Source organism: Cavia porcellus, unplaced genomic scaffold (assembly GCF_034190915.1).
Source record: "Cavia porcellus strain 051 isolate PalLab524CR breed Dunkin Hartley unplaced genomic scaffold, mCavPor4.1 scaffold_31, whole genome shotgun sequence".
Taxonomy (NCBI): Eukaryota; Metazoa; Chordata; class Mammalia; order Rodentia; family Caviidae; genus Cavia; species Cavia porcellus.
Window position 1 is genome coordinate 34969807 of NW_026947514.1, and position 15271 is coordinate 34985077.

Consider the following 15271-nt stretch of genomic DNA (forward strand, 5'->3'; position numbering starts at 1 on the left):
TAAATACAAAGTGTTTAAAATTATTTCATGCATATTATCAGATCACAGTGGAATGAAACTAGAAACTGATGGCAAGAGAAACAGAAACTATGAAATACACAGAGATTAAATATTATACTCTTAAATAATCAATTGGTCATAGAAAAAAAAGCAAGGAATAAATTAGTTCCTAGAATCAAGCAATAATGTCAGTACATGCATGTTGGCATTATTGAGACATAATAAAACAGTTTCAGAAGGGAAGTTTATATCTGTTAATGCTCACATCAGAAAAATCAGAGCAAGCTCAAATAACTAACCTAATGGTACACTTCATGTTCCTAGAAATATAAGAATAATCTAAATCCAAAGCTAGTACAAAGAAGGAAATTATAATGAGCAGATAGAAATTGATGAAAGAGTCTATTGACAACACACAGAATCGGTGATTTGAAGGGCTGGCTCTTTGAAAGAACAAACAAAGCACACAAGACCCTAACCAGTCCTACCAAAAGAAAAAAAGGAAAGAAAAGATCCATATTAAAACAATTAGAAATTAAAAAAAAGTGAAATCACACTGGATACTGCTCAAATCCAGGAGAGCAGACCTGTACTCCAGACACTCTTTCTTTGCCTCAACTCCAGCAAGAATGAAGATCACTTTCAGAAGTCAGACTTCAGACATTCTGGAAAATGCTGACGTCACTCTGAAAGGCTAAGTTATCCTTAAGGGGCCCAGTGAAAGCCTCCTGAGGGACTTCAACCACGCCAATGTAGAACTCGGTCTCCTTGGAAAGACAAAGAAGAGATTCCAGGTTGACAAATGGTAAGGAAATAGAAAGGAACTTTGAACGATCTATAATCATACAGAAATGGTCAAGGCTGTCATGCTGGGCTTCCATTAGAAGATGAAGTCTGTGTATGCTCACTTCCCCATCGATGTTTTCTTTGCTTTTTTTTCCCCCACAGCTTTTAAATTTTACCACACGTTCCAGAAAATGAAAGAGAAATGCTGGAGCAATTGGTCAGCTGTTTTAATGTTTCTCCCTGAATCACAGAGGAGAGGGCACTTCATGGGTCCCAGCTCTGCTTACTTTCAGGTTTCCTGGTTCTTTACCATTCTGCATTCTGTAGTCTACATGTCTACAGCTCAAGGGACAGTTTGATCCAGAAGGTCTTGCACAAGTTAGTTTCCTTTCCTTTCTTATTTTATGGATTAAATGTAAACAAAATTTCATAACAAAATAATAGGAGGATGTTGTTATTCAAGAGAATGGATTTCTTGTCAGAATCTGTAATTTCTTGGAATGAAAATACATCTTCCAGGTTCATATGAGGGCAGATATTGCTTGCTCAGTATCTCAAGCCCAGAAAGATGAACTAATCCTTGAAGGAAATGACACTGAGCTTGTTTCAAATTCAGCTGCTTTGATTTAATAAATCACAACAGTCAAAAACAAGGATATCAGAAAATTTTTGGATGGTATCTGTATTTCTGAAAAAGGAACAGTTCAGCATCCTAAGAATAAGATCTGAGAGTTCTCCAGTCACAGAAACGTGCTTCTGAATTGTAAGACCAATCTGTGACATTTTAATGATGTGATACATGATCTTTATTGAAAAAAATCCCTGTACTCCAAACTATTGAAGAATCCAGAAGAAATGGATGAATTCCTAGATACTTATGAATTACAAAACTGAACCAAGCAGATATAAACAGCCCAAATAATCCCATAATGAGCAATGAAATTGAAGCACTAATAAAACCTACTAACTAGGAAAAGTCTCAGACTGTATGGGTTCACCAGTGAATTCTGCAAGAACTTCAGGTGCGTTCAACACCTCAGACTCTTTAATGATGTTAAAAGGGAAGGAGTACTGCTAAAATTATGTCTGGAACCTACCAATATCCTGATAAAAGGTAGAGTATTCAGAGTTTACTGCCAGAGTATTCAGGCAAGAGCAAGAAACAAAAGGGATACATGTAGGAAAGAAAGAAAAATATTCCTATATACTAATGACATGATGCTCTGCATAGAAGACTCAAACTTCCACTAAAAGACTTCTAGAACTAATGAATTCATCGAGCGAGATGGAAAGTTAACGCACACACACGAAAGTGTTCCTGTTCACCGATAATGAACCTCATAAAAAAGACTTTAGAAAAACAATATTATTCACCAAAGCTTCAAGAAAAGTTAAATAGAATACTTAGAAATCAACTTAAAGAAGTGAAAGACTCTATTCTGAAAACTATAGCACTCTGAAAGAGTACTATCAGAACATTAGAAAGATGTTGTATACATACATGTACCACCTTCCCATGATGAATGCAATAATTACATACTGCAAATATGTACTAATAAAAATTTAAAAAGAGGAAAAAGAAATAAGTCGCATTCTCAAATAAACAAAAGGAGAACAAATCAATCACCAAGAGGCTGCATTGCAAGAAATGTAAACAAAGTTTGTGAAATAGAAGGAAAATGGTAGTGATCTATGTGAAGGCAGGAAGGACTGAATGACAATGATGTGAATAAATACACAAGGCACTTTTCACTTTAAAAACTCTTGAAGAGTTTTTGAACATATTTTAAAATAAGAATAATGTATTTGGTGATTAATAACACAAACAGAAATAGAATTCAGAATTGGGCATGGTGGCACATACCTGTAATGCCAGCAGCCTCAGGAGGCTGAGGTAGGAGAATTGCAGTGAGTTCAAGGCTACCCTGGACTACATAAGCAACTTCAAGGCCAGTTTACACTACATAGTGAGATCCTGTCTCAAAAAAAAAAAAAAAAAAAAAAAAAAAAAAAAAAGAAAGAAAGAAAAAGAGAAATTGACTCGACAGTGGAACGACAGGCGGGTAAAATGCAAATATAGTGGACTCTTGAGTTACAGCAGGCTTCACATACAAACAACTTGGGTTATGACTGGCATATTAGTTTTAGCTTATGACTAATGCCTTGAGTTATGACACAAATGCCAGCTGCTTGTTCTTCCAGATGGTGTCAGATACAGATTTAAGCCTTAAGGAGTTCTGGATGGGACATTACAACATGCTTTCCTATAAGGGGTTAATTGAGAAATCCTGAGCCAATGTCTAGATTCTAAGGACACTGAGATCTGATGTATAGAGGAGAGAGACTTTGAGGGCTGTGTAGAGGAGCCTGAGCCTTCTATTGACAACTTGAGTTACAATCAGCCTTTGGGAATGAGTTGAGTGTTAACATCCTCAAGATACAAAGTGGCATAATATTTGAAAGTAAAGGTGATAAATTACGGAGATATGTTTTTAAACTTAAAAAACTTTATAAAGATATTAGAAGCTTGGAAGTTTTAAACTTCTAAGTAATGAAATATAGTTACAAGAATTAATTTTATACCTATTAATCAATAAATAACTTACTTTGAACATGGTTTTGTAAGCCAACCAATCAATGCCATTGTTGAAGCCAGTCGATCCAGAATGAATTAACTTCCATAAACAAGCCAGTGAGTGCCAACTGATCAATGACAGTTTCACCTGAGTAACCACATTCTATACATGGTATCAATCTACTTATCCTTCTTCAAGTAAATCAGTGCCACTCTCCTCCAAATATAAAACCAGTTATATGCTTGCTCAGAGATATTGTATCTGATTAGCATGTCTCTCACTATTATCTTTTTATTTGAGATAATTGAGTGGTGGTTTTATTGTCCCTTCACATAGCCTAAATAAATAGACAAACAAAAGAGACATAGCTAATAAGACCATGATGAACACAAAATAAAATTGCAAAAATATTCAGTCACTATAGAAGAAGGCAATAAAAGATACAAAAAAAGTGATAAAGGAGATGGAACAAATAGAAAACAAATTTTAGATTGTTAGCTATGTAAAGTCAATGACATCAGTATTCATATTAAACATGATTGATTTAAAATTCAATTAAAATAGAGTGTCAGATTGGGTTAAAAAGAAAATCCTGACTGTATGCTATTTATAAAGCAACTTACTTTAACTGTAAACACAGATAAATTAAAAACAAAAGCATAAATATGTAGGTGTGGTGGAGCACACTTGCAATCCCAGCACTTGGAAGGCTGATGCAGGGTGTTCATCCGGAGTTCAAGTGCAGCCTGTGCTACAAAGTGAGACCTTGTCTCAAAAAACAAAACAAAAGAAGTTAAAAATAAGTAAATAAATGCATAGATAAGGATGCAACAAGCATTACTGGGGATTGGGCTCATGATATATTTTTTTCAGAACAGAATAGTTTAAGCAACATAGTGTTTCACCACCAGACAATCCGACATAACAGTAGCTACCATAGTGTCTCTTTCCTTGAAATATTTGAGTATAACTTCATATACTATAGTATCAAACATAAAAAGACAATGTAAAACCATTCAAGAGAATGAAAGTATTACAGGGTATTCAGAATCAACTAACAGAAAACGAACAAAGGTTACTATATTATGTCCTTGTCTATAAAATTTTTTGTTTATACTATCACATATAATAAAATCCAATAAGATACAACATAATAAAACCAATGGAGACAGAAGAACAAAAGCTTGGTGGGACTTCAAAACAAGATGATATTAAATCACCACTAGCTATTATAATGTCTTGTTTTCTTCAAAATAGCTGTTCATGCCAACACAGACAATAAAATCAAACAACCCAGAATAAAACCATGCTAATTAATGAATGAAAACATTATAAGGCTTCAGAGCAATATAATGGGGAATCATGATTACTACATACTTTTATGTATTTTTACCATTTCTTACACTAGGGAACTGTTTGGTATTTATACCTGTGAGTTTATTTCACTTATGAGTATGGTCTCAAGCTGTGTCCATTTATTTATAAATATCTCAATGTGATCATTCTTTATAGCTGAGTAGTACTCCATTGTATAAAAATACCAGAACTTTTATATCCATTCCTCAGTTGATGGACACTTAGGTTCCTTCTAAGATCTGGCTTTTACAAATTGTGCTTCTATAAACACGGGTGTACATATATCAATGTGGCATGAAGTCTTCAGTTCTTCTGGGAATATGCCTAGAAGTGGAATAGCTGGAACAAATGGGACCTCCAATCCCAGCTTTCTGAGAAATCTCCAGACTGACCTCCACAATGGTTGCACCAGTCTACACTGCCACCAACAGTGCAGGAGAGTTCCTTTTTCCCCACAGCCTCTCCAGCATTTGTTGTTGGTTGTTTTCTTGTTCTTGGCCATTCTTTCTGGAGTGAGATGGAATCTCAGTGTAGTTTTAATTTACATTTCTCTAATAAGTAATGAGGCTAAAAAAATTTTCATGTATTTATTTGCCATTTGTATTTCTTCATCTAAGAATTGTGTATTCATCTCAGATGCCCATTTTTGGATTGGATCCTTGAATTTTGGGGATCTGATATTTTTTAGTTCTTTATATGTTTTACACAGAAGACCTTCATCTGAGGGACAGTTCACTAAGATTGTTTCCCAGTTTGATACTATAGTATATGAAGTTATACTCAAATATTTCAGTTTCCCAGTTTTCTTTTCACTATGCTAGAGATTTCTTTTGACGTGCAGAAACTTTTTAGTAAGACATGATCCCAGTTGTTAATTCTGGGAAGTATTTCCTGTGCGGTTTGATTCCTGTTCATGAACTCTCCACTTACCCCTATGTCCCCAAGGGTTTTATCCAACTTGTCTTCCAATAGATTTAGTGTTTCTGTTTTAATATTCAGATCTTTGATCCATTTAAATTTTAATCTAGTACCTGATGATAGGCATGGGTCTAGTTTTAGTTTTTGGCATATGGAGAGCCATTTTTTCCAACACCATTTATTAAAGAGACTGTCGTTCTTCCAGTGAACATGTTTGGCCCCTTTATCGAAGATAAGGTGGTTAAGTGTGTTTGTAGTTGTGGTTGCATCTTCTAATCTATTCCATTGATCTTTGGCTCTGTTTTTATTCCAGTACCATGTTGATTTTACTACAGTTGCTTTGTAGTGTAACTTCAAGTCAGGGATTGTGATGCCTCCTGCCTTGCCTTTGCTGCTTAGAATTGTCTTTGCTCTTCTAGGTCTCTTCTGGTTGCAGATTAATTTTAGGAGTGATTTCTGTAGGTCTATGAGGTATGTTGATGGTATTTTGATTGGGATTGCACTGAATCTGTATAACAATTTTGGAAGTATGGCCATTTTCACAATATTCTTCCTATCCAAGAGGAGGGGATGTCTTTCCACCTTCTGAGATCCTCTTCAATTTCTTTTTTCAGTGTATCATAATTTTCCCTATATAGATCTTTCACTTCTTTTGTGAGGATAATTCTTTTTTTTTTTTTTTTTTATCGGTACCAGGGATCGAACTCACGACTGCCTGCTTTCAAGGCAGGCGCTTATGCCGCTGAGCTAAATCCCCAGCCCCGTGAGGATAATTCTTAAATATTTCATTTTTTTGGTTGCTAGTGTGAAGGGTGTATCTTCTCTTATTTGTCTCTCTATGATCTTGTTGTTAGTGTATAGAAATGCTATTGGTTTTTGAGTATTGATTTTGTATCCAGCTACATTGCTGAATTTATTTATTATATCTAGGAGTATTTCAGTGGAGTTTTGGGGGTCTTCCATGTAGAGTATCATGTTATCCCAAATAATGATAATTTAATTTCTTCTCTTCCAATCTTTACCCCTTTTGTTTCTCTCTCTTGTCTAATTGCTCTGGCTAGTATTTCCATTAAATAGGAGCAGTGATAAGGGACATCCTTGTCTTGTGCCTGATTTCAAGGTAAAGGCCTTCAGTTTTTGGCCATTTAGCATGATATTGGATGTTGGTTTGTCATAGATGGCCTTTATCATATTGAGGTAAAGACTATCTATTCCAATTTTCTGTAAAGTTCTTATCATGAATGAATGTTGGACCTTATCAAAAGGTTTTCCTGCATCTATAGAAATGATCATGTGATTCTTACTTTTAGCTTTATTGATACGGTGGATTCCATTTATTAGTTTATGTATGTTCAACCAACCCTGCATGCCTGGGATGAATCCCACTTGGTCATGGTGTATAATCTTCTTGATGATTTGCTGCATCCTATTTGCCAATATTTATTGAGGATTTTTGCATCTGTGTTCATTAGGGAGATTGGTCTGTAGTTCTCTTTTTTTATTTGGGTCTTTCTCAGGTTTTGGTACTAGAGTAATATTTGCTTCCAGGAATGAGTTAGATAGGATTGCTTTCCTTTCAATTTCATTGAAGAGTTTGAGGAGTGTTGGCATTAAGTCTTCTTTGTGTTTCTTGTAGAATTCTGCAGTGAATCTGTCTGGGCCTGGGCTCTTCTCTGTAGGTAAGGACTTAATTAAATTTTGAATTTCATTAACAGAAATTGGGTTATTCAGCAGTTTTACATCTTCTTGGCCTAGCTTTGATATTTCTTGTGTTTCTAGGAATCTGTCAATCTCTTTTGTATTATCAAACCTATGAGAGTAGAGGTTTTCGAAATAGGTGTTGATGATCTTCTGTATTTCTACAGAGTCTGTTGTGATTTCACCTTTTTCATTTCTTATTGAATGAATTTGAGCTTTTTCTTCCCTTTTTAAAATAAGGTTGGCTAGGGGCTTAGCAATTTTATTTATTCTTTCAAAGAACCAACTGTTTGATTCATTGATTCTTTGGGTTGTTTTCTTAGTCTCTATTGCATTAATTTTTGCTCTGATTTTTATAATTTCCTCCCTTCTTTTGGCCTTGGGCTTGACTTGCTCTTCTTTTTTGGTCTTTTTCTTTTTTAATTGGTACTGGGGATCGAACTCACGACCACACACTTGCAAGGCAGGTGCTTATGCCGCTGAACTAAATCCCCAGCCCCTACTTCTTTTTCTAGATGTTTGAGGTGTAGCATCAGGTTATTTATTTGTATTCATTCTGTTTTCCTGATGTGGGAACTCAATGCAATAAATCTTCCTCTGAGATTTATTGCACTGAGTTCCCACATCAGGAAAACAGACAGCTTTCATTGCATCCCACAGATTCCGGTAAGTTGTGTTTGTATTTTCATTTGCTTGTAGGTATTGTTTAATTTCTTTTTTAACTTTCCCTGTGACTGATTTCTCAATGATTACTCAAGGATGTGTTATTCAGTTTCCATGTGTTTGTGGGAATTTTGCAGTATCTTTTATCATTAATTTCTAGTTTCATGGCACTATGATCCAATAACATGCATGGGATAATTTTAATTCTTTTGCATTTATTTAAATATGTTCTGTGGGCTAATATGTGGTCTGTTTTAGAGAATGTCCCATGTACTGCTGAGAAGAATGTGTATTCTGATGTTGTTGGATGGAGCACTCTGTATATGTCTATCAAGCGCATTTGTTCACAGGTGTGATTCAGTTCTGTTATTTCTTTGCTCATTTTCTGTCTGGTTGATCTGTCCCTTGGTGTCAATGGTGTGTTAAAGTCTCTTGCTACAATTGTGTTATTGCTAATTTGGTTTTTCATATCTTTTAATAGTTGCTTTATATAACTGGGTGCTCTGGAATTGCGTGCATATATATTTAAGATTGTTATCTCTTCCTCTTGAAGTTTTCCTCTAACCAGTATATAATGACCTTCTTTATCTCTTCTGATTATTCTTGGTTTGAAGTTCACATTTTCTGCAAACATAATACCAACCCTTGCTTTTTTTTGGGTTCCTGTTGCATGAAGTACTGTTTTCCATCCTTTGACTTTCAGTCTGCGAGTATCCTTTTGGGTTAGATGGGTTTCTTGTAAACAGCATATGGTTGGGTGTTATTTCTTGATCCAGTCTGCCAGTCTGTTTCTTTTAATTGGTACATTGAAACCATTTACATTAATGGTTATAACTGAAATATATTGATCTATTTTTGACCGTTATCTTTCTGCTGTTGATTTTTTATCTTTCCACTCTGTTTAATTGTTTGTCTTGTTTAGTGGTCTTTTCCTATGTCTATCTAGAATGTCTTTCAGTATCTTTTTCAGGGTTAGTTTGGTGATCATGAAGTTTTTCAGCTGTTCTTTGTCGTGGAAGTATCTTATTTCTCCATCCATTTTGAAGGACAGTTTTTCAGGGTACATCAGTCTAGTCTGGAAATCGTTTTCCTTTAGGATCTGAAATACTTCATTCCATGCTCTTCTTAATTTTATTGTTTGTGCTGAGAAGTCTGCTGTGATTTTGATAGGTTTTCCTTTATAGGTGATCTGTCTTTTATCTCTGACAGCTTTCAATATTCTATTTTTATGTTCGATTTCTGGGATGGTGATTATTATATGTCTGGGTATAGTTTTATTTTGGTTATGGCTATTTGGAATTCTATATGCTTCACTGATCTTGATGTCAGTTTCCAGTCTCCTGTTTTGGAAATTTTCAGCTCTTTCTTCTCTAAATATCCTCTTGACATCCTTTATGCTGTCCTCTTCTTTTTCATTTATCCCTATCAATCATATGGTGTTTTTCTTTGCATCATCTTGCAGCTGTTGAATTGTTATTTTCTGATTCCTTGTTATTTTTAAAAGATCTTTCCTTTCCTGTTCACTAGCTGCGATCTTGTCTTTGAGGTCTGAAGTTCTATCTTCACTTTCATTGAGGCAGTTTTTACAACTTTCAATGGAACTTTTGATTGCCTGTATATCTCTTTGTATCTGCTTCATGTATTCTGTTTGTGTCTTATATTGTTCATCCAGGGATTCTATCTTTTTGCTTGGTTCCTCCAATTTTTTAACTGTGTCTTCTTTAGATATGTTCAGCATTTCTTTCATTTCTTTTATCATTTCTTCTTTTACCTGGGAGATTATTTCTGGTTTCAATTCCTTTAAAGCTTCCCGTACTTGCTTCTTTATTTCAGTTGCTATTACTTGAAGTATTGCAGGTTTATGGCATATGTTTTCTTCTATGTACATAGCTCCTAAGGCTTCTTGGGATGGGCTGGAGGCTTAAGGTTGTATTTGGTCTTTTGTCTTGTCATTTTCCTATATTTCCATGTTTCAAATGTTATTCCAAGGCTTCCCCTGGGCCTGTTTGAAATCCTCTTTTATACCCTCAACTTCTGGGACTCCAGCCGCCCAGTCCCTGGATTGAGAAAGCATCACTGGGGGTGGGGCAGGCAGGACCAAGCTCTGCTGTGCTGGTCCAGTGTGGCAGGAAGCAGCAAAGTTCCCTGGTCGGTGGGAGCAATGACCTTAAACTCCCTCCCAGGGACTCGGGATGATGCGGGGACACTCACCCCATGCCTCCCAGTCTCCAGAGTTCAGGGCTCAGGCAGGCAGGCCCATTTCCCTGGAGCTGGCCTAGCATGGCAGGAAACTGGAAAGTTGGTGCAGGCAGGTCCACGCCCTGCTGAGCTGGTTCTGTGTAGCAGGAAGCCATAAAGTTCCCTTGCTGGCTTGAGCCAAGATCTGGACTCATGATATTTTTAAAAGGTAGAATGAATAAATTAATGTCTGATAAAGTAAATTTTAAAACAAAGACTATTACCAGTGATAATGATAAATTAATTAGTTCATAAATAAAATGTAATGCCAGGTATGTGTTTGTAAAACAACAAAAATTTAAAATACATGATAGAATTGAAAGAAGAAGTAAAAATTCATAATTATAGGTGGAGATTTCAATAATTCTTTTCAATAATTGATAGGTGAAGTCTATAGAAAGCTGGTAAGTGTATAGAAAACTTTGCAGACTGCTCAAAAATTGAAGTGGAAAATCTAGAGAAAATTTTTAAAAACTGGTAAAATTTTTAAGTCAGTTTAGCAAGGTCACAGGATACAGCATCAATATCAACTGTCTATAACTTGAAAAATCAATTGAATTTATAATCAATCTGCATTATTCACTGATTCTATGTTTGTAATTTCACATACTTGCTAAAACGAATTTGTAAATTTCAATTCTATCCTGGTGGCATGGTCACAGTCATTTTTGGGCTTTGTGACGAGCAGGAGTTATTCACATCTACTAAGTTCCCACTCCTTGCAGAGGTTGAAAAAGATGATACCTTGTCTTCTCATTTCAGTCCTTATGCTTAAACAAGTCACGTTTTTGTGGTCTGTTTAGTGTCACTGTTTTTGCGTTATTGTTCTTTTTATTGGTGATTTTGTTGTTTTTAATGTTCCCAATCATAGTGCTGAATGCTGTACAAGATGTAGTTTACAAAGAAAATAAGTTTTATTCAAGCAGGAAATCATAGGACTCTTAGTTGTGAGTTCAATGTTAATGAACCAACAACATATGTGAAATACAGAGTTTTTAAACAGAAATACACATAAAACAAGGTTATGTATTGATCAGTTGATGAAAATAAGATCACAGAGTTACAGAAACTTAACTTTGTATTTTCCCAAGGAATAAGTTTCAGTATTTGCTAATTTAGTGTTTGCAGAGACTTTCTGAAACATAATTACCATTAATAATAAGATTTTAACTTTCAATGAATAATTAGGAATTTAAGTTTAATAAAGTAACATTTATGATAGCATAAAAGCTATGTAATATTTTGTATTAGTTATTTTTCTGTAGCTTGGCTATAATACTGAACCCTTGCAACTTAAATAAGAAGAGGTTTATTTTGGCTCAAAGTTTTATTGCTCAGTCCATGCGTGGTCTGCTAGATCTAAGGCAGAAACAGAAATTGTGGACAGACACAGCAGAGAAAACCTGCTAAACTCATGACAGCCAGGAAACAAGAGAAAAGAAAGAGCCAGTGAGGGAGATATACCTTCCAAAGCCATAACCCTCAGTAACATACATCTCACCAGACCCACCTCATGACACCATGTTTACCTATGAAATCATCAATAGATAAGTCCATGACTGTAAGGTGTGTATGATCAAATCATCTTCCAGGAGCCCCACAGATGAACATGAGACTTTTGGGCGACATTCTAGATCTAAATACACTAAGAAATGTACTTAGCAAAATACATACTAAAATCCTACACTACCAACTTCAAAACTTTGTTGTAAGAAATTAAAGACCTAAACAAATAGATATACCATGCTCATGAATCGAATGAATCAAAATACTAGCTGAGATAGAATTGTCAAGCTGATTTTGAAGATCTAATTAGTACAAAGAACGAAGTTGGAGGAGTTACACTATCTGACTTCAAGACTTACTAAAAGTTAAAATCATCAAGACTATGTGATTTGAGCATAAAATAGACACATAGTATAGATTGAAGAACAGAATAGAGGGTCTAGAATTAATTTTACTATATGTTTATCCAACTCTTGACAGGACGCCAAGGCAATTCAATAGGAAAATGCAATCTTTCAACAAATGCACTTGAGCAAGTGGAAATACATGTGCAAAAAGAACCCCTGAGTTGCAATGTGGGAAATACTTTATTAATGGATTGTTAAAAAAATATTTAGAATTTTGAAGCCTCTTTTAGGATAATGCCTAAAAGAGTCTCTGGTATATTTCAACTCTGGAGTAAATTTACTGTACCTTCAGATCTGAAATGACATATTTCTGATTAGAATTATTAAGTACACATTGTGTTACTTATTATATTTGGGTTTGGGCTGAAGAACTGTCCCTGTCATACTTAAATAGCTAGCCTGTAGCCCATGTCCATAGTAGAGAATATAGAAGATCTCCAGCTATATTTTGAAAATGATTAACCTTTCACAAGAGACTTGAGTAGAGAAAAACGGAAATATGTTGAAGGCACAAGAGAGAAATCCACTTCCTATTTAATCAGGCATGAATTCTGGATTTGATACATATAGCTTTTTTTAATGGGCTGTTACTACTTTAGCAATATAAACTGCAAATACTTTGTCGACATTTTTCCTCATGACTTATAAAAAAAATCTTTACACATGATTGTTGGGTATGTTTTTTATTGTGGTAAAATATAAAACAAAATTTACCATTTTAAGTCTTCTCCTACAAGCCCCTGGTACATTCCAGTGTACTATGTATCTATGAATTTGCTTGTTCTAGACATTTCATATCAATGAAATCATACATTTTCCCATTTGTATCTGTCTTGCTTTATTTAGCATATTGTTAAGATTCATCATTTTGTAGTATGTGCCAGACTTTCCCTCCCTTTTATGCCCATAATATTAATTGTATATATGCATCTTATTTCACTCAGTGTATGACATTTCATTGTCATCTGCTGATGGACATGAGCTGTTTTCACCTTTTGAGTACTGTCAAGAGTACTGCAATGAAACACTAATGATTAAGGATCTGTTCAAATTCTTGCTTTTTGTTCTTTTTGTTTCCAAGAATGGAGTTGCTGGGTTATATGGTAGCAAATCAATATTTGAAAGAATAAATAAGAATTAAAATATAGAGATAAGTTTAATGGAAGGAAAAATACCTCACTAATAAATTATTTTTTAAGTCTTGTTTTATGCTTCCTACATCATATCACATAAGAGCACCTAACTACAGTTTTTCTGATTGTCTTCTTTTTGCAGTTTATACCCTTTCTATATGCTCAAGTATTAGATGATAGCTTTTCTAAGCTGAAAGAATAAAAGAGAACCACAGCTAAAATAGTTTCAGAGTAAGGTGATCGCCTCCCGATTTGCCTAGGAATTCCTGTACTTACCATAGGAATTCCCACATTCCTAGAAATCTCTTAATCTTAGGGAAAATAGACATAGTAATTTACCCTACTTTGGGGTCTATCAATACCATATACACTTTTACATAAGACCAATTTTGTTATTGTTGTTGATGTTTACCATGGTAAGTAGAAAACTGATCCTTTGTAAAACTGGGTTCAATTTTTTTAAATAAGTTCTAAGTATGTGCTGTGGGGAAAATAATGTATGAGAGTTTTACATTAGCAAAACATTTGGTGATGATGGTTTTACTGTCTTAAAGGTGTGTGTGCATAGATTCTCCATATAACACCTAAATCTTGTTTTTCACCAATAACCTCAAAAGATTTTCTAAGTCAAACATTTTGCCCCAAAAATCTGGTAAGTAGGAAAACTTACTTATATAATTTTTTCCTCCTTTCCATCTTTGTCTTTTGAAAGTCAAACGTTTAGGACCTAGGCTACATGAAGAATTGTAGGACCGGAACACACTTCACAAGAATGTAATCAGTCATAAGAGGGCATTTGCCTTAGGCAATGTACTGTACTGTGCTGAGCTCTTAGTAGGAAATGAATGGAGGACAGAAAAATCTCAGGATTTCCAGATGCAGTACAGGATTACAATATTTACAGGCCACTCTTAGGGAAATACACAATCTGTGTATATTATATAACAATGCCAGCATTATCTGTGGCAAGTATAAACTGTAATCAAATGCATGTAAAATGTGTAAGGGCTATAAATAACTTCCCAGTGATTTAGATCAGGTTTGTAGACAAATGAGTTATGAAAACCTATCAGTTTTGAAAGCAGTTTATGTTCCATAATCATAGATAACACTGTGTTCATGGTTTTGAGTGAATTAAAACTAATATCTTTTGGGTTGAAATCATGCAATATTAAAAAGTAGAAGGGAATTCAAAGATCACCTTGTCTGATGTTAAACTTCTTGTAGAAAATAATAAATTAAACAAACACTTAATATGCCAACTCTTAACAAATGTTATATCTAGCATTCAATAAAAAAATAGACTTACAATGAGATAATACCTGGGTAAATGAAACAGTGCTACTTGAAAATAGACACAGCAGGAAATCAGCATCATGGAAAAGCTCTGCAATGAGACAGCAATATAAGTGCTCAATATTTTTTCCAAAGGGCTACAAATACTGGTCAGAAACACAGCAATCGGGTGTTTAATTGTGAATGACAGCACCACAGAGACATTCATGAAAGTAATTCTTCCTGAATGGTCCACTCAAAAATAATTTTCCAGCTGTACTTATGATTGAGCTTCATAAGCTTCTTATTTTCTACTAAAAACTCTGATTATCATAGAAAGCCTTATGAAACCTGTACTAGAAGCATTATCATTTTCAATCTTCATGACACTTAAGATACATATTTTCAATACCATTAACAGGTAAGAAAACCAGTATTCTGACAAGCTAAATAACTTGCCTTAGATTTCCAAAAGAGGATTACTAAGATTTTAATATGGACTTGCTTTTCCTTTATGGTATAACCTTGAAGTTCTATTTTAAGAAAAGTGTACTGCAGAAATTTAAATATAAACCTAGATAAATTAAGAACCTGTTATTCACATTATAAAATAACACTTGACAAACAAAATTTCTTAAATTAGCTAGTTTTTTTTGTACTGGTGATTAAATTAATGACCTCACGCTTGCCATGCAGGCGCTTATGCCACTGAGCT

General features: G+C 34.6%; 1 pseudogene; it reads left to right on the forward strand.

The window, feature by feature from the left end:
* The first annotated feature begins 629 nt into the window (after positions 1-629).
* Positions 630-1515, forward strand: LOC100734824 (large ribosomal subunit protein uL6-like; annotated as a pseudogene).
* The last annotated feature ends 13756 nt before the right edge of the window (positions 1516-15271 follow it).